The 27,681-nt window shown below is 35.9% G+C and overlaps 2 pseudogenes; one reads left to right on the top strand and one right to left on the bottom strand.

Annotated features, from left to right (window-relative positions):
* Nucleotides 1-187: 187 nt before the first annotated feature.
* LOC107807192 (phenolic glucoside malonyltransferase 1-like) overlaps nt 188-27,681 on the top strand; it is a 136,512-nt pseudogene continuing 109,018 nt past the window's right edge.
* Nucleotides 14,386-15,961, bottom strand: LOC107832062 (phenolic glucoside malonyltransferase 1-like; annotated as a pseudogene).

Below are 27,681 nucleotides of genomic sequence, written 5' to 3'. Positions count from 1 at the left end.
GAGTAATGGCGTACATTATCTTGCCCTCGTAATAATAATGATGCACTATTTTCACTTTATTATTTTTTAAAGCTTGAGTATACATTATAGTATGATTTAGAGACCAAAATCAACAGTTTCTTCATCACATGAAATTCTATATATTGAAAAGCCAACCATTGTGTATTCTTAACCAAACGTTACAATAATGGCATATGTGATAGAACAATGTCAAGTTGCGCCATCTCCTGGCAGTACAGCTGAGCTGACACTTCCTCTCACATATTTTGATCGTCTATGGCTAGGTTTCCACCGTATCCGGCGGATATTGGTGGTCCCAAACGCACACACAAGTATATGTGATCGTACAAGTAATATGAGATTATAAGTCCAGATATCGTATCCATCGGGACTTGTGATTAACTATCAACTAAATTAAATCCAAACAATTAATCTATTCAAACCATTTCTAAAGTATGAATATTTAACTACAACTAATCTAGAGTAGCAAACTAAGAAATTAAAGAAATAAGTTGGCAATCTTTGAGATGAATTCAATAGGAGAAACTATTCCAGAGTTATGGGTTAGCTAACAATTCCGTTGAGTTTTTCACTTAAATTGTCTAATTAATTTATCTGATTTATTGGTTAACACGTTAATATTGCTCATAGCCTTCTCCCAAAGTACTACTCGCCTATTCAAGCTAACTTAACGTCTATATTCCTATCGAATTGGAATTAACAAGAACACATTAATAATTCCCATATAATAACCAAGCAACGCGATTAGGTATATCCCCATCCTAACTGCAAATCCGTTCCCTGTTAATCAGGTTCAAGATCTCGCTCTACTCAATCTTATATGCAATCTAAAATTCCCTCTCCCGAGTTCAATCCTACATTCATAGATAGTATTCAATTGATGATCAAACAATCAAATAATTAAGCGCAAGATTGAATAAATAAACCAACATGATAAAATGATAAGAACAATTCAAGCTTCAAACTACAACGTTCTTGTAGCACCCAAAACTCTAGAACTAGATAAGAGAAGAAAAACTAGTTAGAAGCCTCCTCCAAAGCGTGGTTTATGCTCTCCTTAGGTCTAAAGTATGTCAAAAGTCCAAAAAATAACGTTTTCCATGTATTTATACCAAGTAAGGTCGGACCTAGATGAAATCTCCCTTTCCTAACTGAAATAGGATAACTTGCAAACTTAATGCTTTTCATGCGCCGCACTGTGCGTCGTCCAGTGCGTCGCACTGATGCTTTTTCCTGTCAGACCACAAAAAACTCAGTCTCCGAACTTTGGAAATTTCTGACAAAACTTTGCACTAATGCGTCGCACAGTACCTCACACTAGTGCATTTCTTCAGCAGTTGCTTCTTCCTTGATTTTTGACGTCCAGAATTGATCCTCGACCCCCGAACACGATCCCGGCTTAATCCCTTGGGCTTTTACTCAGATTTCAAAGCTCCACATAGCTCAAAATAGTTCCACAACATCTACATAACTCGAAATTACTCCTACAAGGCATAAAACACACAATAAGTGCAAAACACTAACAATTAAAGCTCAAACACGATTAAAGCGTAGTGAATTAGAGTGCAATAAGCGACTAAAACACGAGATTGTAGCCTACCATCAACATCCCACACTTAAACTATTGCTCGTCCTCCAGCAATCAAACTACACTTTATATAGACACAACCTTTTTAAATAATCCTCCTAACTCATCACACCAAGAATATTTAAAATAGATTAAGCACTTTAATGTAACATCCTCGCCTCAAGATTTGACTCACATGCACCACGTATTTTTCACAACCCGCTCACTTACTTTAACACAGAGGTCAATAACATTACGTTTCCTTCATGAATCAAGTGCTCTCATACAACAATAGAGAGTAGTTCCATACACAATAAAGTTTAAGAACAATCAGGAACTCAAGATAAAAAGAATTCTCTCACTCCCAGAAACAACATTCATATGCCACAAAAGATGCACCATAGGCTTGCCCATAGTGTACTGCTCTACTAATTGAGTTCATTCAGTCAAGGATCAAGTAGGACTTTATTTGATTGTAATGTAGGTTGCAGGATGTGTAGAATACATTTAGATATAAGAGTGACTACACCTCCTTAAGCACTTTTAATACATATCATTTATCATTTAAAACCCCATACTTATGTCAAACCATAACTCTATCTTCACATCAATGTATATTAACTTCATATTTCTTTAAGCACAATTACATCAAGAGTCACCACTATTAAGGAATATTTTTTACAGTAATACAACTATTTCTTTTCTTTGTTTTTCAATTCAAGTGGCTCTTACTTTTTCAAAATAGTTTACATTTCTCCTTATTTTATTAGTTTCACTCAAAAGACAAACCAACCACCCCACACTTTAACTTTTACAAAGTTCATTATAATTCAAGTGCTCATGAGAGGTAAAAAGGTTCAAATAGATAGTTAATTCAAACAAATGAGTAATGCTTGTAATGTGGTTGCCAAATAAATAGGATTACAGGCTCAAAGGGTTAACTACGATACATAACAATTAGGCGGGTAAAATGTATATATTTGGCTCAACAAAGAAACGCCTATATCACTTCCAAAACTGAACAAAACTACTATTTCGCTTTGCAAACACACGGGGCAAGTTATAGACATCAAATACGATACACAGAATAACACACAAACCTCACACACATGGTACATAACTCACTCAGGATTGGCCTCATCACGACACTCTAGTCAAAGCAGTTAAGCAAAGTTAAGATCATACAATTTAAGGTACTTATACAAGAGTCAAAAAATGAGCCTAAGCGTCACAACCAAAGTACTCACTATTCTCAAGGCATAACAAAGTCAAGAGATATTTCTTCAATTCCAATCACAGCACATTGGCTCCTACTCCTAAACAAATATAACTAACTGCACCCGGTTCAAACAAAACCCTTGAAAAAGAACCGCGGCACAAAGAAAAATCAAGGGGTAATTGCTACACTACCTACAAAAGAAAATCTTTTTGTCTTTTTCCTTTCGACTTAAATCTCTCAAGAAAACTGTATAGGAGATCCACCATCGGGAAAAGTCCCAATTTTCTGATTTTCTTTTTCACAATAAAAAACTACTACACTAAGTTAAGACAACACAGAAAATCACCCAGTAAAATCTCTTCAGCCCACACTTAAAATTGTGCAATGTCCTCAATGCACACTATAAATAACAAGAGGATAAAAGAGACTCCCTGGTAGGCCAAAGGCTAAAGAATTAGCAGCTCACGGGTACTCAGACTTCTCCAGGTATAGTCCTTTGTGCGGGCACCCCACACTTAACTTCAACCACCTACTCAATTTTTCACATGCCTAATGGATTTATTCCATGCTCCTACTCCTACAAAATATAAAAATAACACTACAAAAATAACACAATAAAAAAATTATATATAATTGGATTGCCTCCGAACAAGCGCTTGATTAACGTCGCGGCACGACGCCATAACTTTTACCACTTTTCCTTCCACTTTGAGGATATGAATTGTGCCCCCAATTTTGCATCAATTTTTCTGTCACGTTCCTGTGCCGGTGGTACGAATACAAAAGAACTAGGTAAATAATGTCGCATTTTGTACTTCTTAGCCTTTAAGTGAGGGATGTCGTTTTGTCTCCTTGGTGTGGCAAATTTTAGAATGTAAGGGTCTTGTTCTTCATCTATACATCTCTCGAAAGGCTGATCTCCATGTCTCCATCCAAACATAATGTAGAAAAATATTTAGAATGAGGGCCAACACGCCCAACTCCAAAACTGCACTATTGTTTACATCCTCAATAATGTATACTCCCTCAACCTCAGGATCATCAACAAGAACATGGTCTAGTGATTGGTATTCTCATTTTAGCTCCTCAATTTGGCCTAATAGATCTTTTTCTACTTCACACAACTCATCACTAAATTATTAGGCGTAAGACGCAACCACCTTTGCACGCAAATCTGCATCCAAGTTCGCGAATAGAGCTACCAAATTGGTCGATCTCTTGTCTAAGATCAGTTCTTCCTTCTATCAGTTGTTCTATCATATTTGAAATACCATCATGGAGAGACTCATAAAATTTTATTAGGTGGGCTTGTTCCTCTAACCAAGATAGGCTCACTATATCAGCTTCTTCAAAATTAGCTTCTTGTGGGAACTCGCTCTCTTTAGCCAATTCTTCCGCCTCGGCCTTCATTCTCATGATTGCTATACTAATTCTTTGTATAGCCTTTTGATTTTCATCTTGTTGGTCGGATACTTGCCTCATTATGTCCATAATACGAGCAATGCGTTTCATATCCTCTATTCTATTGGTCCTATCAAACTCATAAACATTATTAGAAATATCATAATAAGAGTTGTGAGAAGGATAAGAAGAATTAGGACAACCATCCCAATGGCCACCTTGACCACTACACACATTACAAATATTTCACTCATAAGATTGAGATGCACAATTTTTCCACAAGTGTGGTTTTCCACAATATGGACAAGGATCACCATAATAAGAATAACCAATATTAATGTTCGACCAAGTCTCATTCAAAGATGCAATGTCAACAAAGATAGTAAAATACTAAACTAAGCTAAAAATAAAAAATTTGAATAGACAAAAAGTAAAAATCTAATCTAGTAAAATAGTTAATTTCTAAGTCCTCGGCAATGGCGCCAAAAACTTGGCGGTCCCAAACGCACACGCAGATATAGATGGTCGTACAAGTAATATAGGATTGTAAGTTCAGTTATCGTACCCACAGGGACTTGTGATTAACTATCAACTAAATTAAACCCAAATAATTAATCTATTCAAGCGAATTCTAAAGTATGAATATTTAACTAAAATTAATCTAAAGTAACAAATTAAGAGATTAAAGAAAATAAGTTGGCGAAATTAGAAACGAATTCAATGAGAGACGATATTCTAGAGTTATGGGATGGCTAACAATCCCGTTGAGTTTTTCACTTAAATTGTCTAATTAATTTATCTGGTTTATTATTTAACAAGGTTAATATTGCTCATAGTCTTCACCCGAAGTACTACTCGCTTATTCAAGCTAACCTAACACCTATATTCCTATAGAATTAGGATTAACAAGAACATATTAATAATTTCCATATAATATCCAAGCAAGGCGATTAAGTATATCCCTATCCTAACCGCAATTTCGTTCCCCGTTAATCAGGTTCAAGATCTCGCTCTACTCAATCTTATATGCAATCTAAAATTCTCTCTCCCGAGTTCAATCCTAAATTCGTAGATAGTATTCAATTGGTGATCAAGCAATCAAATAATTAAGCACAAGATTGAATAAATAAACTAACATGATAAAATAATAAGAACAATTCAAGTTTCAAACTACAACGTTCATGTAGCACCCAAAACTCTAGAACTAATAAACTATGAGATTAAAAGAAGAGAAGTGAAGAATAACTAGTTACAAGCCTCCTCCAAAGCGTGGTTTGTGCTCTCCTTAGGTCTAAAGTATGTCAAAAGTCCAGAAAATAACGTTTTTTATGTATTTATACCAAGTAGGGTCGGACCTAGACGAAATCTCACTTTCCTAGCCGAACTAGGAAAACTTGCAAACTTAATGCTTTCCATGCGTCGCCCAGTGCGTCGCACTAATGCTTTTTCCTGTCAGACCACAAAAAACACAGTCTCTGAACTTTGAAAATTTCTGACAAAAATTTGCACTAATGCGTCGCACAGTGCTTCGCACTAGTGCATTTCTTCAGCAGTTGCTTCTTCCTTGAATTTTGACGTCCAGAAATGATCCTCGATCCCCGAACACGATCCCGACTTAATCCCTTGGGCTTTTACTCAGACTTCAAAGCTCCACATAGCCTGAATTAGTTCCACAACATCTACATAACTCGAAATTACTTCTACAAGGCATAAAACACACAATAAGTGCAAAACACTAACAATTAAAGCTCAAACACGATTAACGTGTAGTGAATTATAGTGCAATAAACGACTAAAACATGAGATTATAGCCGACCACAAGCTTCCCATTTCCAAATCCGATTTCGTCCAAACCATTATTCCTAGTCTTAAAGATTCTCTCTCCCCTCACTCTCAAACACTATATATTCTTAGCTGGCAGCGTTGCTTGTCCACTGAATTCAAGCCGTTATCCTGAGTTACGTTATGTAATAGAAGATTCTGTATCTGTTACTTTTTTTGTGACTGATGTGGATTTTAGTGTTCTCATTGGTAACCATCCTCGTAATGCTAAGGATTTTTATCCCTTTGTTCCTAAGGATGAGGAATGGATCTTGAATGGTAAGTGGTTTAAAGAATTTAGCACTGTAAACGCGAAACGGTTACTTTCAGTTGCTGGATCACCAAAGCTTGACTTATATGCTGCTGATTTTGGTTGGGGAAGACCAGAAAAATTAGAGTTCATTTCGATTGACAATGGTGATGGCGTATCGATGTCCCTCAGATGGAGATTTAGAGATTGGCTTGTCTTTGCCCAAAACTCGAATGAATACTTTTGCTGCTATTTTCACCCACAGGCTTAACTTTCTGTAGCAAAAGCCTAGCTAAATTATATTTTGACAAAAAAATATTTAATAATATGAAGAATTAACATAAATAACCGTTCACTCAATCGCTAAAATAAAAAATAGCCATCAAATGTATAATATATTCATGTGTAATATGTGGAGTGACTAAAGATGAAATATTTCAGTTTGCTTTGTTATAAGATTCCAATTTGTTTAAATCTACTTCACTAATAATATTGTTTTATATAAAAAATATTTTTAAAAATTTAAATACACTTAATTATTCAAATTTAAACTCTTCATGGTGATTTTTATGCATAAAATTTAATTAGACTAGTATAATATTGGAAAGGTTAAATTGGTTAGATTTAATTATGATAATAAATTAAAATAATTGTTTCAAAGAAATTGAGAGAATGGAGGTTAGCCAATATTGCAAGCTCCAAGAGAAATTAGTGTTACGAAATCAAATCTAAATAATAGACTTTACTTTTTTTTTCTTATTTGTGATTATGATTATAATCATCTTAGCATTTTAAGGGAAGAAATATAAACTTTTATAATCTTTTGATTTCATGTCCTGGGTGTGGACTGTGGACTCACATAGCCATCTGATTGTGCTTCGTTGGACCCACCTGTTTGGATCATTCATTGAGTGGTGGGTCCCACGCAAATATTCCTTTAAATCATCACGGTCCACCTTAAGCTCAAATTTTGGTTTGATTAAGCTCTCTAAAAAGTAAACCGGAAAACAAATGCTTGTTGGGCATGATGATAACTTAGTAAGAAATGAAAAAATATCAAATGGTGGCTCTAAGAAATGTAAAGTTTAACTAGTTTCATTAACTAATTGAGTAATGTCATACTTTCTCTTGTCCACATAATGCTAATGATGCACTCTTTTCCCTTTATCACTGTTAAGTATACATTAGAGCATTGTAATAGGGTAAAATATGCGACCACAAGTGGCCGTTCAAAAAACAATACGTGGAACCCAAGACAGAGGATGGAAGAAGACCGAAGGCAACTGTTTCGTTTGTCACCGGAAAGAATAACGCTCATAAAGATGTGATAAATGCTCTTCGTCCGGTAGCTTTTAATAGAGAATATTCAATGGCATTAAGAGCAATTACCCATTATAGGGAATTTGACATTTATGTTCACCGTTACGTTTTCATCAATGTCCCTCATAATTGACACTAAACAAGGGCACGATCCTAGGACCTCCTTCATATCTATAAATAGTGAGCTCAGTTTTCATTGTAAATGAGATGAATTTTTTTGGCAAACTTAATTTACATTTTATACAAACCTCATTACAATCTTATCTTCTTACTTTTTGATTTCATAGTTGTTGTTGTGCCCGAAAACCCTATTCCCGGAACTGTTGCTTCTGCTGTTTCGTCTATATCCTAAGGCTAAGTATTGCATAATTTTTTGATTATTTTATTATTTGAGGATCAAATTAATTCATTTGTCTAGAAACCACGTATAAATTCAACTGTACCGTTTTACGGGTAAACAGTTTGGCGCCCACCGTGGGGCCTAGACAGTCGTGTAATTAAATTGATCCTTGCCTTTTTATTAACGTGTTTTGATTATTTTATCTTAGAAAAAATCATAAGAAATGTTAGATAACACGGTTAACGACATGCACAACCCCGAGATTCGAGAAGATCTGCCTCATTTCGAGGACTCAATCAATGACACCCATAATGAGGAGAATGACACTACACCGGTGCATGACATACAATATCCTCGACATGTTCGGGAGACCACCCCTGATGATGCTGATGAGAAACATGTTGTTGACGCAGTAAGGGTCTTGCAAGAGCAATATGCGATCATTCTAGGCTACCTCACGCGACAGGATAAGGTTATGACGGAGTTGAAGCAGGCGCTGTCGGGAGCTTTAAATAATGCAAACAGAAGAGATCCGATTCCTCCCGGGGTTCTCACGAATCAAGCACCGCAGAGGGTCGACAACAATACTCATAGAGGTGAAATTGGCTCTGATGGGGCAGAGGGGAGCGGATCCGGCTTCAACAACGAGAATGATACTTTCAAGAATAAACTTTTACGGTTTATAAGGGAAGTGAACACCCAAAATCCCGTGCGCACCACCAGTGCTGAAAGGTCCGGACTCGAAAAAGTATACTCAATTACCATACAAGCCAAGTGCTGCACCAGAGTTAATCCCAAAGCGGTTCGAAATGCCTGAAATGCCAAAGTATGACGGAACTTCAGACTCCCAGGAGCATATTACCACCTATACAACGGCGGTAAAGGAAAATGATTTAGCTCCTCACGTAATTGAATCTGTATTGCTAAAGAACTTATTTAAGGATATATGAGAACTTTAAAATTAATATGCACTCAAATTATTTAAATTAACTACTTTGTAACTAAAGTTTATTATGTAACTTAAACTATAAATTAATTTGAATACTCATTTAATATAACATATAATTTATTTGTTCTTGTGTAGATAGAATATCGTAGTTGAATGTATAACAGGAATTATCCTAATCGTCAGTTTTTTAGGGAGGAATTTATAGAAGGGGTTAGTGAATTTATTAGGCCTGTAATGTCACTTGAACTATTTCAAATCGGAGGGATGATTAGGTGTCCTTGTGTGATGTGCAAATGCTAACTTAATGTGGACCATTAATGATTTTCCTGCGTATGAAATATTGTTTGGGTGGATGACTGCTGGAAAGTTAGCATGTCCTTACTGCACGAAAAATGGTAAAGCGTTCACTTTAAGACATGACCGAAAGCAGTAATGATTTGATTGTCATTGTCAGTTCTTGCCAGTTGATCATGAGTTTAGAAGGATGAAGAATGCATTCAAAAAGAATACAATTAAACATGATTTGCCACCTCTAAGTTTGTCGGGTGAGGAAATTTGGGATAGGGTTCAAAACTTCACTAAAGTTACTGAGGCCCCACCTTTTAGATTTCCTGGATATGGAGTTACTCATGACAAAACAGAGCATATTTTGGGAGTTGCCATATTGGAAGGATAATCTTCTCCAACACAATTTTGATGTCATGCATATTTAGAAGAACTATTTTGACAATTTGTTCAACACAGTGATGGATGATAAGAATAAGACAAAAGATAAATCGAAGGCTAGACTAGACTTACAAGAATATTGCAGGCGACCTGAATTATATTTGCAGTCTGCAAACAATGGTAAGGTGTTCAAGCCCAGGGCCAGTTACACATTCACTTTGGAACAAAGATAATAGATTTGTGAGTGGGTTACAAACCTAAAGATGCCCGAGGGCTATGCTTCGAACTTGGTAAAATGTGCTGATATGATTGAAGGAAAGCTGACTCATATGAAAAGTCACGACTGTCATATCTTCATGGAAACCTAATCCCTATTGCATTTTGTGATTTTCTTGAAAATATCTGGAAACCCATCACAAAGATAAGTTTGTTCTTCAAAGACTTATATTCTACCACATTAAGGGAAGAAAACCTATTTCGAAAGAATCGGAACATTCCTGTAATCAGTAATAAACTGGAAAGGATTTTTCCATGTGATTTCTTTGATGTAATGGAACACCTTCCAATTCACCTTGTACACAAGGCGCGACTTGGATGATCGGTTCAATGCAGGTGGATGTATCAATTCGAGAGGTAATGATCAAACCTCAATTCATTCTTGTAATTTTCATTAACGTTATCATCTAATATGACAATGTGCAGGACTATCGGCAATGTAAACGATTTGTTAAATAGAGAAATAGGATTGAAGGATCCATATGCGAAGTCTATCTTGCAAAGGAAACTGACTATTTTTGTTCTTACTACTTCGACAGTCATGTGCCATGTGCTAGAAATAGGCCCAATCAGCACAATGTCATGATTGAGAATGATCTATTATATCCACCAATGTCCATATTCAATCAACCAGGACGAGGTTCTAAAGATCGATAAAAAAATGGGCCTAAGTAGTATGGAGTACAAATAAGCTTCAAATCACGTGTTGCTAAATTGTACGGAACTTCAACATTTTCTTAAGTAAGTGTTGATGTAAGATTAATTTACATGGACTACTATTTAATTCGGTTGATGCAACTAACAAAAATTTCAATGTGTCGCTCAGTGACTTCGTGAGTCAATTTGACCATGATGCTATATATTCTACATTTGAGGCATGGTTTAAACAATGTGTAAGTGCATCTACATACTTTCTCACATGTGAATATACATACTTGGTCACTTGTGAATATACATGTTCACTTGTGATTTATTTAACACTACATGTAGGTCAATAATCTAAACAACGATGTTAATCAATTCTTGAAAGATATATCTTGGGGACCTGTACCTACGGTTACAACTATATCTAAGTATTTTATGAATGGTTATAAATTTTACACCGAGAAATGCTCCAAGTATAAAAAAAGCAATAACAGTGAGGTGTGTGTCAAAGGTGGTGAAGGAAACCAGGATAGGGAAAATGATTATTATGGTGTAATCAAAGAGATTCTAGAATTATCATATTCAGGTTGGCCAAATAAGAAGATCATATTTTTCCGATGCAAGTGGTTTGACCAAACACCTAGAAGAGGTACAAATATACACTCGCAGTACAACATAATTGAGTTTATTAAAAAGAGGGAGTATGATCTCTATGATCATTTTATAATTGCAGAAAAAGTTAGGCAAGTGTATTATGCTCCATATCCATTGCGAATGGATAAGGCTGATTGGTTGGTTGTAATCAAAACTAAGCATGTTCGTAGGGTGAAAGTTAAGAATGTGCTAGATGTTTCTTACCAAAACGATACCTCAAGTGTTAACCAAATGGTGAATGATCAGTTAGAAAATGACTTAGAGCATCCTCAACGCATATTAGAAGAAGTTGATATGGAGGAAATAACAATCATAGAAAATGAGGATGAAGAATCAACTGATGAAAATGAAATAAGTGAAGAGGAAGAATTTTCGGACTAGGAAGGATACTTCGAAGACAACTAGCATGTTAGTTTTTTCAAGCGCTCTCAACTTATCTAGATTTATATTCTCAATTCTAACATTTTTTTTAATTTATGCAGATGACCGGTAGGGGTCGAGGTAGGTCTAGGAAGGATAAAAGGCCTATTGATCATGATGATGGTGCTACACCCTCGCTTCCTTCCACTCCACACTTGCATCCCTCCGTTGTTGATGGTCGGCAGCAATCTTCTAGGCACACATCTATTCCACCATATCCATCTACTCATCAGACTACCTACTATTCGCCCTCCCAGCAATATTCTTACCATTCTCCGTCACAGGGCTTTACCCCGCTTCCTCCACATGATCCTGCATATAGTTACATGGGTCCATCGAGTCAGCAGACACAGGGCCATGTGGTGATACGCCCGTCATCTGCTCCATTTGCTTCACCACCAGCTGGATTGCATCCATCTAGATTTTAGCCACCCGGATTGTAGTAGTGGATTGGATTGCATCAGTGGTCTAGATCGCAGCAAGGGTCTAGATCGCATCCATCTTCATCAGCGACCCCGCCTCCCTCTCCACAAAGTTCGTCTCCTAGCATTTCTAGACTTCGCATTCGGGATAGTAGCACTGAGCCAGATGCCTCCCCTTCTACGCAAGCTTCAGATTCATCGAATGATGATGATCCAGAGGAAATGCGGTATGATCGTTATCATAATGATCATCAGGCCTGAGAGGAATGGGTAAGATTTATTTATTACTTCTTTATTTTTGCTGAATTATAATAGCTAGTCTTGTTTATTTAATAAAATTGTTATATTGCAGGTTCATACCTAGTCATCAGACTATAAAGATAATTACTGAAGCTCTTGGCCGGTTGTATGATGCACCCTATGGACTTCGAGTGAATTTCCACCGAAACTCGTGGAGCAAATTTTCAACCAATTTAAGGTTTTAATACAATTCTTATCTATTTAAGTATTATATTAACAATAATTTCATCTAACATTACACACTTCATTTGCAGACTAAGTGTGCTTGGGAGGACCGGAAGAGACTACCTGATTCCTTCTGTTCTGCTCGGAAGACGAGCAAGAAGCCTTCATGGATTCTACCGCACATATAGGAGGATCTGCTGAGGCGGTGGACTACTGAAAAATTCGAGAAGAGGAGTGAACAAGGAAAGAAGGTCCGAGCATCTGAGAAGGGTGGCTCTTTGCACTGCGTGGGGTGCAAGGAGTATGGGGACTGCGAGGAGACTACTAGTAATTTCTTAAAATATTTAATTCTATTTTTATCGAACTATATTTATATATTTTAATTTAGTTAACATGTTTTATTATATTCGTAGGAAAAAAAATATGGGAGGAAGATGACTCATGATGAGTTCTTCATGGAGACTCACATCCGGAAGAAGAAGGCACCGATAGATCCAACTAGATGGGTCGAGGACCGGGCGGAGACTACATATGTAAGTTTCATAACTACTATAATTTGATATTAATATTTATAATATTATATAGTTAATAATTTTTTATCTTCTAAATAAAGGGCCGCTACAAGACTAATGTGGAGGAGTACACTCAGAGCTTGCCACCGAATGAGCAAGGCCAGCGACCACCCCTTTCAGACGAAGAAGCGTAGAAGATATGGTTGGATGTTGTCAATGGTCCTAAAAAGGGGATATCATACGGCCTTCCAGAGAGATCATTTCAGCGCTACATGGCTGGATTGTAAGGTATAGGGACTTCCGCCCAGGGCAAGGCAATTGATTGGTTGACTCTCTCGTCTATGGAGAAGAAGATCACAAAGTTGACAGCAGAGCTTGAAGAGATAAACACTAGAGAATAAAAGAGAGATAAACAATTGATACCATTCAAGTTCAGCTAGAAAAGAGGGACCAACAATTTAATGTCCTTCAAGGTCAGCTGGCCAATCTTCTTGCTAGTGGTTCTTTCCCCATTCCACAGTCTCGTGAGCCTTCCCCAGATGTGTCTCCTTCTCGTCGTGATCCTTCAAACCATGCCGACGATGAAGGTTCTAGTAGTGGAGATGGAGATGATGTAGTACAAAACACTCATTGAATGATGTTTGAACTTTTAACTTGTGAAATATTTTGTTATTGGGTATGATGCTTTGTTAATATAATTTAGTGGAGATGGAGATGATGTTTTGTTAATATAGTTTTCATAGTTGTTATTGGTTGAATGACAATAATGTAATGCTGCCATTATAGGTGATTGGTTGTTGGCAGGTGGTGCAAGTATAAAACAACTGTATTCTGCCAACAACTTACCCAGAAAACCGACCGCCTACCCACCGAAGTCGGTCGGAAATGTTCAATTGGTTTCCCAAAAATTTAAATTTACCGACCGATTTCTGTCGGAATTTTTTATTTTAAATATTAATATTTTAATAATACCGACCGACTTCGGTCGAAAATTTTGATTTTAAATTTTAAATATTTTAATAATACAGACCAATTTCGGTCGGAATTGAATTTTTTTAAAAAAATAAATAATTAAATAGTACTTGATTAGTTGCTTGATCAATCAAATAGTACTGTTGGGCTAAAGTAGCAAAATAATACTCTTAACAAGGTGTGATATTGTTCGTTTTAGGCCCAACTTACACGTTTTTCCCCAAATGTCTCACACCATTAAAGGATTCATCAAGCGATATCGTTTGATATGCGACATCTAAAACATCCAGCGACCTTAAAAACAAAATATCAATGTTGAACAACATTTCCCTTTTCTATACGACGGTATACTTTAGACGTGTTTTTAAGATGTCACACAAAACAAACGTTGTCAAATCAGAAGTTTTACAATTTGAATGATTAAATAATTGTATTCTTGAGATTTGTAAGTATACATTATATAAATTGAGTTTCAAAAGAACATTTGAGATATACCAATACAAAAACATCATATATCAAATAATTAAGAAGATAAAGGATTTTGAGCTTGACTAGTACTGTCAAAGCATCCAATTATTATAGCTACAATCTTAAGCAGAGTTGTTACAAAAAGCTTAGCCCATGAGTGAATAGAGCAGCAAAAGTACTCATTCGAGTTTTGGGCAAACACAAGCCAATCTCTAAATCTCCATTCGAGTCCTTGGACTTACTTAGGGACATCGATATGCCATTGTCATTGTCGATAGAAACGAACTCTATCTTTTCTGGTCTTCCCCAACCAAAATCTACAGCATATAAGTCAAACTTTGGTGATCCAGCAACTGAAACTGTTCGGTTCCAATCTACGGTGTTCAATTCCTTCAAAAACTCCCCATTCAAGATTGATTCCTCATCCTTCATCTTTTTCTTAATGGTTTCTCCAATTAATTCCACGGCAATTATAAAACCTTCCTTTCCAACTACGTCACCATGCTTTGTTCTTGTAATGTACGGCACTACGCAATTTCCGAAGTAAGTTGGAGGAAGTGGAGGATTGAACCGCGGTCTGCAATCTGCAGCGCATACGAAAAACTCCACTCCATTCTCGTCTATCTCTTCCCCCGTTGCGGCCTCTGATTTTATTAAACAAGTCCATACATAAGCACACGTTACTGTGAAAGATGTTACATGAGTTAGGTTCGGTCGTCTTGATAAAACTAAGTTCTTAAACTTCCCGATGTCATCCCGTGTTATAATAAATGTACCTCGAACCTTTTCAGGAGGTGTCACAATGTCACACATCTCAAGCTTATTTTTCCTCATTCCATCCCATATAGACATCGCTTGTCCATGAGGATCTTTGATTACGGACCTATCATAAAACGGAATGAACTCATTAGATAAGAATTTCTCATCTCCACCGAATTTGTTGAGCAAAGCCCATGCCCTTACAAACCCTACCATGCTAGCTCCATCACCAACAATGTGATGAGTAGTGAAACCAATGGATATTCCATGATTCGGGAAAAGTGTCACTTGAATGGCTAAGAGCGGGGCTAATTGGACCCCAAGTGCATGCCTAGGTCCTGCCAACTGAGGAACCAAGTGATAAAAATCCTTAGCATTTCGGAGATGGTTACCAATGAGATAATTGAAATTCGTATCAGTCAGAAAAAGTAACAGATATAGAATCTCCCGTAACATAACGCAGTTCAGGATAACCGCTTGAATTTACTGGACAAACAACGTAGCCAGCTAAAGGTGTGTAGTGCTTGAGAGCGAGGGAGAGTGAATCTTTAAGATTAGGAACAATAGTTTGGACGAAATTGGATTTGGACACGGGGATCTTGTAGAATAAAATCCGTCGCATACGGTGGAAAGATAACCATACATAATCAAAATACGTGAGAGGAAGTGTGAGCTCAGGTGCACTGCCGGGAGGTGGCGCAACTTGACATTGCTCAATTACAGAAGCCATTATAAGATTAAGTTACAAAGTGCGCAATGGGTGTAGGATTGGCTTATCAATATATAGAATTGCATGCGAATCTTGTTAAGAGTGTTCTCAAGAGGTTACTTCATTCTTAAAGTGATGGAAAGTTTGGTTTCCGACTCTGATATGTACCTACTAGACAACACGGCAATGCATAAAGTATGGCCAATATGGACGCATTTCGTCTTTCTTTCTCATAATTTTTGTTGTTGTCTCAAACGCCTATGGAAAGGCACACATATGTGGCTGATATATATTGGGTTAGGCCAATTAGTTGGTTGGTCAATCATATTTGATTAGTTGCTTGATCAATCAAATAGTATTGTTGCCTAAATCACCAAAATAATCCTCTTAAAATTGTGTGATATTGTCCGTTTTAGGCCAAAATGTCATGGTTTTTCTCAAAAGGCCTCACACCGTTAAGAGATTCCTACACCTTATATATAGCCTCCTAATCTTTGGTGTAATATTGTCCATTTTGGATCGAACTCGCACGGTTTTTTTCAAAAGACCTCATAACATTGAGAGATTGCGACACCTTATATGTAGCCTTCCAATCTTTTCAACTACCAAAGTGGGGTTTTCGCACACCAAATAATTTTCCTTCGGACCAAGTTCGACGTGGCCGCCCATTACCACATTCCACATATCAATTTTTGAGAATCACTGTGTGTCATCTGCATCGTCAGAGTATTTACTGCAAGCGAAGCCCACAACTAGTTTCTTCTTGTGTACACGTCTCCAAGCTTGTAAGAGTAGGCAAATCGAGCCCCGAGCCCTGCACTACCACTTTGCCATCGCCATACTCATTTCGTCGAACCTGGGCTCTGATACTAGGTGTTAGGCTAAACCAACACAATAATACTCATAATATGGTGTCATATTGTCCGTTTTAGGCCAAGACCGCACGGTTTTCCTCAAACGTACTCATACCATTAAAAGATTCGTATATCTTATATGTTGCATCCCAATTTTTTTAACTACCAATGTGAAACTTTATTCTCACACCCAACAAATATTGTCACGTCCTTTTTTCACCTCAACCCTTTAAATGATAAAGTGATTTAAAATGAATGTTCATATTTGGATGTTTATCGATTTGACTTTTTCATTATGTCTTGCTTGGTGCAAATTTGTCTTGAATGAATGATGGGGCCGTGGGAAGTGGGGGAGGCCAAAGCCCATTAGTGATTAATTTGTTCACATTCTTTAGGAATTGGGCTTGGTTAAACACATGAAATAAGAAATTAAAAAGGGAATGAGCATGAATGAATTTTTATTTCTTTTAGTTTTATTTATTTTACTTTTATTATATTGTCCGCTAGTAGCATGTTTAGGCCGACCACACATGGGTAGGCAATTTAGGGCATTCCTTTTTCTTTTTCTTTTTTTGAGGTAGGAGGTCGTTCCCTTTAGTCATTATGGTTTTATCAGGGGAATGCCCCAAAGGATTTGTAAATATTTTATCTGGGGACACTAGTAGAAAATGGCTGAATTTCGATCGCCAAAACGGTTAGAAATCGGCTAGAAATCACGAATTTCCTACTACTTTCTGACCAAAATTGGTCGGTCAGAAAATAGTTGGTCGAAAAATAATTTCCGACCGAATCCGTCGGTGATTTCCGACCAAAGTAGTCGAAACGTTCAAAAGGTCAGATGACCAAATTATTTTCAAATATTCGATTGAATCAGTCGTAATAATATAAATAAAAATATATAATTTTCGACCGAATCAGCCGAAAATTAATAATTAAAAAATTAAATTTATTTAATTTCCAACGGAATCCGTCGGAAACTGTTAAAAAGTAATTAATTTTTTTTGTCATTTCCGACCGATTCGGTCGGAAATCTGGGTATTTTTGAAAAGAAACTGGACAGCTGTCCAACTGTTTCCATTGGAAATGAGTCAGAATTTTCTGTAAAATTGGGCAAAATTCGGCTCAATTTTGAGCTACACCACCTGTCAAACAATTACAATACAATAACGCCAACAACCAATCAACAAATATAACATCTACACCAACAAATCCAACCATTAACATAATCTAAACCAACAAATCCATTAAACCTAATAATTTTTGGCATAAAAACATCCAAATAGTAGCCCACATTCAAGTTTAAAAACAAAACATAAACTTGTCTCTCACAATCAAGTTTACCAATCAACCAAAATCATACACCTAAACTACTACAAATCAGATTAAGTTTGTTCATCCTCATTATCAGATAGAACATGCCCATGTTTTCTCATGAATTTCTGCATCTTAACAAATGTTCCAAATTGTGAGTCCAACTGTTGCTTCAAATCACGAATTTCTTTTCTCATATCTTCAATGTGTTCTTGATTTTGAGAAGAAGAAGAATTGGGTAAGAGTGGGTTTGGATGACCTGTAAATGGAGTAAATCTATATGTGCATAATCTCAACCTAATGTTTCTTGGTTCACTAGCAAACTAGGGGAATACCCTATCAAAATGCTTCCACGCTTCTCCATCTGACGGATGGCATAGAATACCGGGTTGCCTTCAATGTTCATAGTGCCATCTCATATGAGGAGCAGAGCTCATTGATGCATACAACCTCTTTAACCTAGGTATAAGAGGTAAGTAATGCATCGCTTTAACTGAAACTTTCTTTTTTGTATTGGCATTTGTGACTTCCTTAAATCGAGGCTTATTACAAAATTTACAGTTCTCTAGAGATGCGTCATCCATATAGAATAACATGCAACCTTTCTCACAACAATCAATTCTCTCTCATGAAAGACCCAACTTGAAACTAATTTCTTAGCAGTGTAGAAATCTTTTGGTAAGTCAATGTTACTCGGATTAAGTTCATTCATAAGCTCAATAATGGAATTCATGCCCGCTTGGAAAATAAAACTATCTGATTTAATACTTAGCAATCTAACCGCAACAGACAACTTGGAATGCACCGAGCCTTCATACAATGGACGACTAGCTTCCTCTAAATGTACATAAAAATGCTTAGCCTCATCATTTGGTTCGGATTGAACCCCAGAAAATATCCCAAAAGCATCCCTCATCATTTCATTGTATCGAGAATTTTTAACATTATGCTCCGCAATGGGGCTAGCCTTACCACCAAAAGAATTATGAAAGTTAACATCATCTAAACTAGCATGATTCTCCCCGTGAACAATCCATATATAAAAAGTTTTCACAAACCCTTTTCTTGTAGAGATGAACTTTAACTTCATCTGTTTTCAATAACTTAACACACTTACATTTCACACAAGTGCACCTAATCCTTCCTCCAATAAGAAAATCATTAAGTGTTTGAGCCTTAGCAATAAATTCAGCAACCCCTTCAATAAATTCATCCCTCAACCCCGCACGATTAGGATGATTCCTATTATACATCCATCTACGATGCACAAATTCCATCTACACAAATAGAAATCTAGAAATGAGATATTTAAAATAATTTAATTTATTTAAATTGGTTACAAAGTTATACTCTTTCAAAGGTTCCTTTTAGATATAAGCGTATCATTGTGTCAAAGCACTTTAATTGATATATTTTATTTTTTAAATTAATATTTTTAACACTCGAAATCTCACATTAATCCATATTCTAAATAATATAAGTCTTTAACTATAATAATTAAATTTGAATAGCTTCTTAAATGTTCATATAATCCAAATTAACTAATGATTTCTCAAATTTATAAATTAATCTTAATATTAAAATTAAAAAAATTTAAATTTAATATCATTCTAATAATAAAACTAACAAGCAACAATGAACCTAGTACAACAAGCTTTACACCAAAGCTTTAAACTATAACTAGTTAATATAATTAAAATCAATAAACTATAAAGTTAATATATCAATCCAATAAGGCATGTAGAACTTTTTATTTATTTCAAGATTAATAACCCACGATTTTGAATTGCAGTCTTTGAATTATTCAAATTCTTAACAATCTTATTTCTTCTATTCCAGTATACTCATATATAGTCCTCCATCCCCTTGACTTAATTATCGTTGAAAGTGAAAGTGAAATTTCGTTTTCCTTCTTTCCTATCATTATTTTCTCAATTACTTTATGCCAACATCTCACCTTTTTTATTTCGAAAATAAGTTAATCAATCGCTAAAATTAGATTTAGGATTTCTTATCATATTCTTGTATAACCCAAAATTGAGTGACTATTTATGACATTGGATTTTTGGACAATTTGGACAATCTAATTTACATAATAATGGTGACAAAAGAATTTCGTAAAACAAAATCCCTATAGGAACAACATATATTCTTCTCTCTTTTTGTTTTATATTAAATATCATTCAAAAACTAAAATCCCTAAAATTTCAACCATACCTAATTCAACTAGTTAGGATTGTTCATATATAGAAAATCCAATAAGCCTACAACAACTAAAATTACTACAAATTTAACAATAAAAATAAGATATATATATATATATATATATATATATATATATATATATATATATATATATATATATATATATATATGTCAACGAAGTACTTACCTCGACGGAAAAAATATCGGAGATGAAATGTACCGCTGCCGCCGCGGAACCACTGCTGAAAATTAAAAGAAAAGGTTAAAAAATTAAGGGACAAAGGTAAGAGGAAGGAGATGGAGAAGGTGAGAGAGAGAGAGAGAGAGAGAGAGAGAGAGAGAGAGAGAGAGAGAGAGAGAGAGAGAGAGAGAGAGAGAGAGAGAGAGAGAGAGAGAGAGAAAAACATTACCTATAACAAGGAGTATGGTAAAGAAGGACGAGAGGGAGAGAGGAGGAGGATGAGAGAAGGAGGAAGAAAAGAAATGTTTCTGTTTTTGGGGAACAGGGGTCGGGTAGGGTTTTAAAAAAAAATCCCGACTGATTCGGTCGGAATTGTCATTTTAAATATTTTTTTTAAAAAAAAAAATCCGGCCGATTGAAGTCAAACGATTCAAACTGGTTTTTGCGCCAAAATTTGCGACCTATTTGGTCCGAAATATGGTCGAATAATTGATATTTTTTTGAAAATTCCAACGGATTCCGTCGGAAATTTCCGATAATTGTTTTCCGTCGGAATTTTATGATTTTTTAGTAATGGTAATGCCCCGAAGTACATGTAAACGAGGGCCAAAGATAGGACGATGCGAGGAAGCATAGAGTAGAATTTTAGCATTTTTATTTTATTTTTTCTTTTATTTTTTTTAGATAGGGATAACCTCGAACCTCTTTTGTGTTTATTTTATTTTTGTGTGTTTTTCCTCACTTTGAGTATTCTTAAAAGCCAATTTGATCAAGTGTGCAACCGTACTAGTTACGGAACTCGGGGAATGCCTAACATCTTCTCCCCGAGTCAAATGATCCCCCTTACTGGATTTCTAGTGCAGAGTATGTTTTAGAGTCAAATATGTTTTTAAGAGAAAATTACTTTTTAAAAGGTGACTTGGCACACCGAGATTTATGTCAAGTGGTGACTCTGGAATTACCCTTTTAAACACAACTTTGTCACTTTCAATTTCGAAAACCCTTTTGAGCTTTAAATCACTTTATCATTTTAAAGGGTTGCAGTGAAAAACGGGGTATGACAGATTTGGCGACTCTACTGGGAAGGTATGGTTGGCTTGTAGTTTGGTGATAGGGTTAGGGTTTTGAGTTTAATTAGATTTTTATATGGTAGTGGGGAGGGATAATGACCCTTGGATGAAATAGAGATAAGTGGCTAAGATTGAAACTAGGTATTGGGTCAATTGGGCGGGTCGACGAATCTGGGTTGATGGGTCAAATGAGGAGGTGAGTTGAGGAGTTGGGCCAGGTTTTGCTGGGCTACTGAAAATCTGAAATTAAGCTCAAAATTGGGCCAAATTTGCCTCTAAAAATTTGTTCCAAATTGGACCTTCAAATGAAATTCAAAAATAGCTAGATTTATAACTCGTAATTGAAAAATAGCCACAGTTTCAAAAATAATCGAAATTTAGCCACTTTTTATGTAAAGATATATTTGAACAAAAACACTGTTCAAAATCTGAAAAATATTCCAGTATAATATACTAGAGTTCGAAATTTTTTACATGTGAACTTCCAGCATAATATACTGGAGTTCCAGTATATTATGGAGTTCCAATATATTTATACTGGAACTCCATCATAATATACTGGATTTTCAGCATAATATACTGTCCTGCATAATATGCTGGAAGTTCATACACAGGTTCTCCAATCTCCGGTATATTATGCTAGAACTTTTCGTGTGCTGGAGTTCCAGCATAATATGCTGGAAGTTCATACACGGGTGCACTAATCTCCAGTATATTATGCCCGAACTTTTCGTGTTGCAGCAAAATAGTGGCTATTTTTCAATGACTTTGCAAACGCTGGCTATTTTTCAATTACCAGTCCGAAAACTGGCTAGCCCGTGCTATTTTCACGAAAATTATTATATCAAAACATTACTTGTCCCTTCTAGAAATAAAAATACTATAAAAATGAAATTAATGCTAAATAATAAAAATAGACTAAATTATAATGTTAAACTATTTTAGGGTATTTTCGAAGATAATACATAAAATAAAAGTAGAGAAAGATAGGTTTAAATCGTAGCGACACTAGAATAATATCACTATAAATAATCCTAAACTAAAAAGAAATAAGATAAAAGATGAAACTATTTTTTGTGTTTTCAAATTTTACGTTCTACAATTAAATTAAAATTAAAAATAGACTAAATCCTATTAAAATAATTCAAGTAAATATTTTAAAATATAAAAAAAATACTAAAAATAAAATAAAAATTGTGCGGGTCAAAAATTACGTGTTTACAAGTACCTTAAAATCTTGGAAATAATTTATCATTTGCGTTGGATGCTGAATGAGTGAACGTTCAAACGAAACCAAATAGATGATAGATCTGCTTCAGAAAGTTTAGTCCACAAGTATATATGAATAATCTATGTCAAAAACAAAGCTGTAGCTTTGATTTCTATTTCCAGAGACTACTTTACTATTCCATATTAATTGAGGCTTTTTAGGTCGTTCGTCCAATTAATTAATTGCTTATATAGTCCCACTCGTTTCTATTGTCTTTCAACCATTTTATCTCTGCCATAATTATATTGAGTTTTGTTGAATAACATTGAATAAATGGTAAGTAATCCGTTTTGACAAGTTAAATTATATTAATGGTACTTCCTCAGTTTCAAAATTATCTGTCGTAATTTTCTTTTATATGTCTCTTAAGAGATATTAATTAGAAAAATGATTAGACTATTTTTTCCTTATTTATGTTTTAAGATAAAATCTTTCTTCATTGAATATTTATTCTATTTATGTGTTATCTCCATCTTGAAGAACAATTATTACTAAGGGTAGAAAAGAAAAAAAAAATAATTTTGTCTTGAAATTCTAAAATGATAAATAATTTAAGACAATTATTTTTAGTAATCACGACTAATAATATGAGACGAAGTGAGTATAATTTAACTCTTAGTGGATGGTTAACGCTAGCATTGCGATTATGTACTGTTCATTTAATTTCCTAACTCGTATAGGGACCTCGGACATCCTTCGAGTAGTCTAGGCTAATATTTGAAAAGTTGCATCTTTGCTAACCGAGATTTGCCGGTGCCAGCTAAACAGGGGCAAAGGTAGACGGTTAGCTTATATTAAGAAATCTGTTAAATTTATGCAAAAATTAAATTCAAAATTTAGTGTCTCTATCTTGTACAGTCAGACATTTCTATAACATCATCTATATATAATAGTCATTCACTATAAAAGCTTAATTTTTCTCAGAACCGATTTTTTTATGTTATATTTTATCTCTCTATAACAGCTTTCTACCTATAATAGCAACAACTATCTTTATGACAGTGCGTTTTTTGTAAAATTACCCCTCTATAACAGTCATATAGATTTTCTAAGATTATTACTAATAATAATTATAAATATTTTAATCAAATATAACTTTCATATACAACTTATAATAGAAATATATATCTTAAGGATAACATTACGCTCCATGAAGATATGCACATTATTATTTTATTTTTTTGAAGATTTTTAAATGATATATTTTGCATTAGAAAAATGCCAAAAGATACTTACATATCAATTTATTCTTTTTGAAGATATGCACATCATTCTTTTTTTATTTGAAGATCTACACATGATATATTTTATATTCGACAAATACCAATAATATGTAAATGTAATATATTCACATTTTCTTAAGATATGCACATCATCATTTTTTATTTGAAGAGATTTGCTGGATGCTTAAATATTTGAGTGAGTTTCTCTTAGTGCATAGGTAATAGAATTTGAAGAACTCACTAAAGTTATTCGTTTAAAAAATTCAAGTTGTTCCTTTAATTTTTTTTTTCATGTCATACTGGGTCTAAACGCCAAGCTATTCCTTTAGAAACAAAGATAGCATTGTGCCAATACAAAAAAGATAATCCTACCATCACTCAAGAACAATTAAAGGAGAATTTTTCACTTGTTAGTCGTCAAACAGTCACCGACATTCTTTGTAACGATCAGATCGGTCGTTTTACTTTTTAGATCCCCGTTCTCCTAAATAGGATTCCACGTATGTGCTTTTACTATTTTATAACTTGCAGGATGGTTAGTTCGCGTTTGGAAAGGTTCGGGTTGAAATCGGAACACTGAGTTCCTTCATATTGGCTTAATATGGTTAAGTTTGATTTGGGTCAATATTTTTAGTAAACGACCTCAGAACCGGAATTTGACGGTCCCAATAGGTTCGTATGATAATTTTGTACTGGGCGTATATTCGGATCGGATTTTGGATGGCCCGGGAGCGTTTCGGCGCCTAAAGTAGAAAGTTAGCGCATTAAAGGTTTTAAAGTTCTTAAAATTTTGGTTTGAAGTAGGTTTTGGTGTTATCAAGGTCCGTTTGGGATTCCGAGCCCAAAAATAATTTTGTATAGTAATTTAATACTTGCACGCAAAATTTAATATTATTTCGAGTAGTTTAAGTATGATTCGGCGCGTTCGGAGTAAGTTGGAAGAACTTGAAGTTCATAAGTTGATTCGATTTGGTTTGGAGTGTGATTCTTAGTTTTGGTATTGTTTCATGTGTTTCGAGAGGTCGAGTAGGTCCATCTTGTGGTTACAAACTTGTTGGTATATTTGGGCGAGGCCTCGGGGGCCCGGATGCCATTCGAACGATGCGCGGAACTCGTTTGGACTTGGGGAGAATAGCTAAAGCAGAACGGGCTTCTGGTGCAATCGCACCTGCGAGGAACTAGCTGCAGGTGCGAGCTCGTAGAAGTGAGCCAACGACTGCAGAAGCGAAATAGAGTGGACTGCCCAGTGGTCACAGAAGCGAGGAAGGGACCGCATCTGCGAAAGCACAGATGCGAAGGATTTGATCGCAGAAGCGGGGAAGGCCGCATGTGTGAGGGGGCGAGCTGCAGAAGCGGGCTAGCAGGTGTGATGCCCTTTTTGCAGGTGCGCCCAAAGCTAGGCTGGGTGTCTTCCGTAGAAGCGGACCTTTGTCCGCAGAAGCGGTGTTGCGGGTGTGACCCAAGGTCCGCAGAAGCGGAATCGCTGGAGGCAGTGAGGCCTTTTTATTTCGGGACTTGAGCAATTTTAGCTCATTTCTTTCATCCCTTAGGCGATTTTGGAGCTCTTTGAAAAGGAATTTTCACCTAGCACTTTGAGGTAAGTAATTTCTATATGAGATGAGTTTAATATATGTATTTTTGGGTAGATTCTTAGAATATAAAGTGTAGAAATTGTGGGTTAAGTTGAAAAATCTAGGTTTTGATAAAAATTAGGATTTACCCACGAAAATGATTATGGAATTGGGTGAAAATTATATATTTGAGTTCATGAGGTTATGGGTAACAATTATCTTCAAATATTTCCTGAATCCGGGTACGTGGGTCCGGGGATAAATTTTAAGAATCTTCCAATTTGTGTTGGGTAATTACTCTAATAGCTAAATTATTAACTTTTTAGCGTATATTGATTATTTTACATAACATTTGGCTAGCTTCGAATTGTTCGACACCAAGTTGGGTCCTTAGAGTGAATTTGAGGCCGGAAAGTGAGCTTTGAGACAAGGTAAGTCTCTTACCTAACCTTGTAAGAGGGAATTTACCCCATAGGTGATTTAAATTACTATTTGCTTCTAATTGTAGGGACTGCGTACGCACGAGATGACGAGAGTTCGTGCGTAGCTACTAATTATGCTTATGTACGGGTAGTTTAGGACCCAAATCATGAAATATTTATAATATTTGCACCTTACTTGTTAATTAAAGTGCCTAAATTATATTGGAACTTGATAGAGGAATTGTAAAAGACTAAATTTTACTTGAATTTTGGCGGGTTACTTGACCATTAATAGAAATTGTGCTTTTTTGTGTATTAGCCTTATAATAGCTTTTAAATCGGATGTTCATAAAGTATTCTCTCTTCTTGTGGAGCGGGCCGAATGCCTCGGCAGTAGAATAGATGCATCTATGGTTCGTGTTGATCGACCCTCGACAGTCTACACATTATTCTGGATCGGGCCGTCCGACCTCGGCATAAATCATGTGTGATAATACTAGGAGCCTAATATTGTGATGACCCAAAATGTCATCTTATGTTTTAGAACTCGAATCTGCACTCTTAAGCCTTTAAAATCGCATTTTACCCTTCTCGATTTGTGTGCGCAGTCCGGGCAGGTTTTCAGAAAGCTTTTCTGTTGAAAATTAATGAAAATAAGAATTTTTGCCTTAAAAGTTGATTTTAGTTGACTTCGGTCAATATTTTTGGTAAATGGACCCGGATCCATGCTTTGACGGTCCCGGTAGGTCCGTATCAAAATTATGAGACCTGGGCGTATGCCCGGAATCGAATTCGGAGGTTCTTAGCTCAAGATATGAATTTTTGATGAAAATTAAAAGTTTGAAAATTAATTGTTTTAAGAATTGATTGATATTTGGAATTGTTAGTATCGGGTCCGTATTTTGGTTCGGGAGCCCGGTACAGTTTCATTATGATATTTAAGACTTGTCTGTGAAATTTGATGAGAAACGGAGTTGATTTGACGTGATGCGGACGTCTAGTTGAGAAGTTATGGATTTTAAAGTGTTCTTGAGAATTTCATTTGATTTGGTGCTAAATTCATAGTTTTAGGTGTTATTTTGGCAATTTGATCGTGCGAGCAAGTTCGTATGATATTTTTAGACTTGTGTGCATGTTTGGTTTAGAGCCCCGAGGGCTCGGGTGAGTTTCGGATAGGCCACGTGATGTTTTAAACTTTGAAAATCTGGTTTTTCTGCAGAATCTGTGTTCTGGCATGTCCTTCTTCGCGTTCGTGGAGGTACTCTCGCGAACGCGAAGAGTAATCCAGTGAGGCTGAGAATTCTTCTTCGCAAACGTGAAGGCCTGGTCGCGAACGCAAAGTGATGGGGGATTTACCGTTCGCGAACGCGACCTACTCATCGCGAACGCGAAGCACTTGGGGACCTGGGGGGGTTGGTCGTTCCTTCATCGCCAACGCGAGCAACGCCTCGCGAACGCGATGCACACTGTCGCCCAGTGCATAAAACGGAATCAAACACGGGTTTAAGCCATTTCTTCAATATTTTTCAAGAACCAAACGGGTAGAGGCAATTTTCAAGAGCCATTTCTTCCCCAAAGTGTTGGTAAGTGATTCTAAACCATTTTCTTTCAATTACCCATTACATTCCTTGAATTATCAACCAAAAATCTAGAGTTTGTATGGTAGAATTAGGGGTTAGGGTAGAAAATAGGGATTTCGGGAATTTGGGGATTTAGAC

This window comes from Nicotiana tabacum, chromosome 23 (genome assembly GCF_000715075.1).
Source record: "Nicotiana tabacum cultivar K326 chromosome 23, ASM71507v2, whole genome shotgun sequence".
In the NCBI taxonomy this organism is placed as follows: Eukaryota; Viridiplantae; Streptophyta; class Magnoliopsida; order Solanales; family Solanaceae; genus Nicotiana; species Nicotiana tabacum.
The sequence above is the reverse complement of the archived record's forward strand: the minus strand, read 5'-3'. Positions and strand labels throughout refer to the sequence as shown.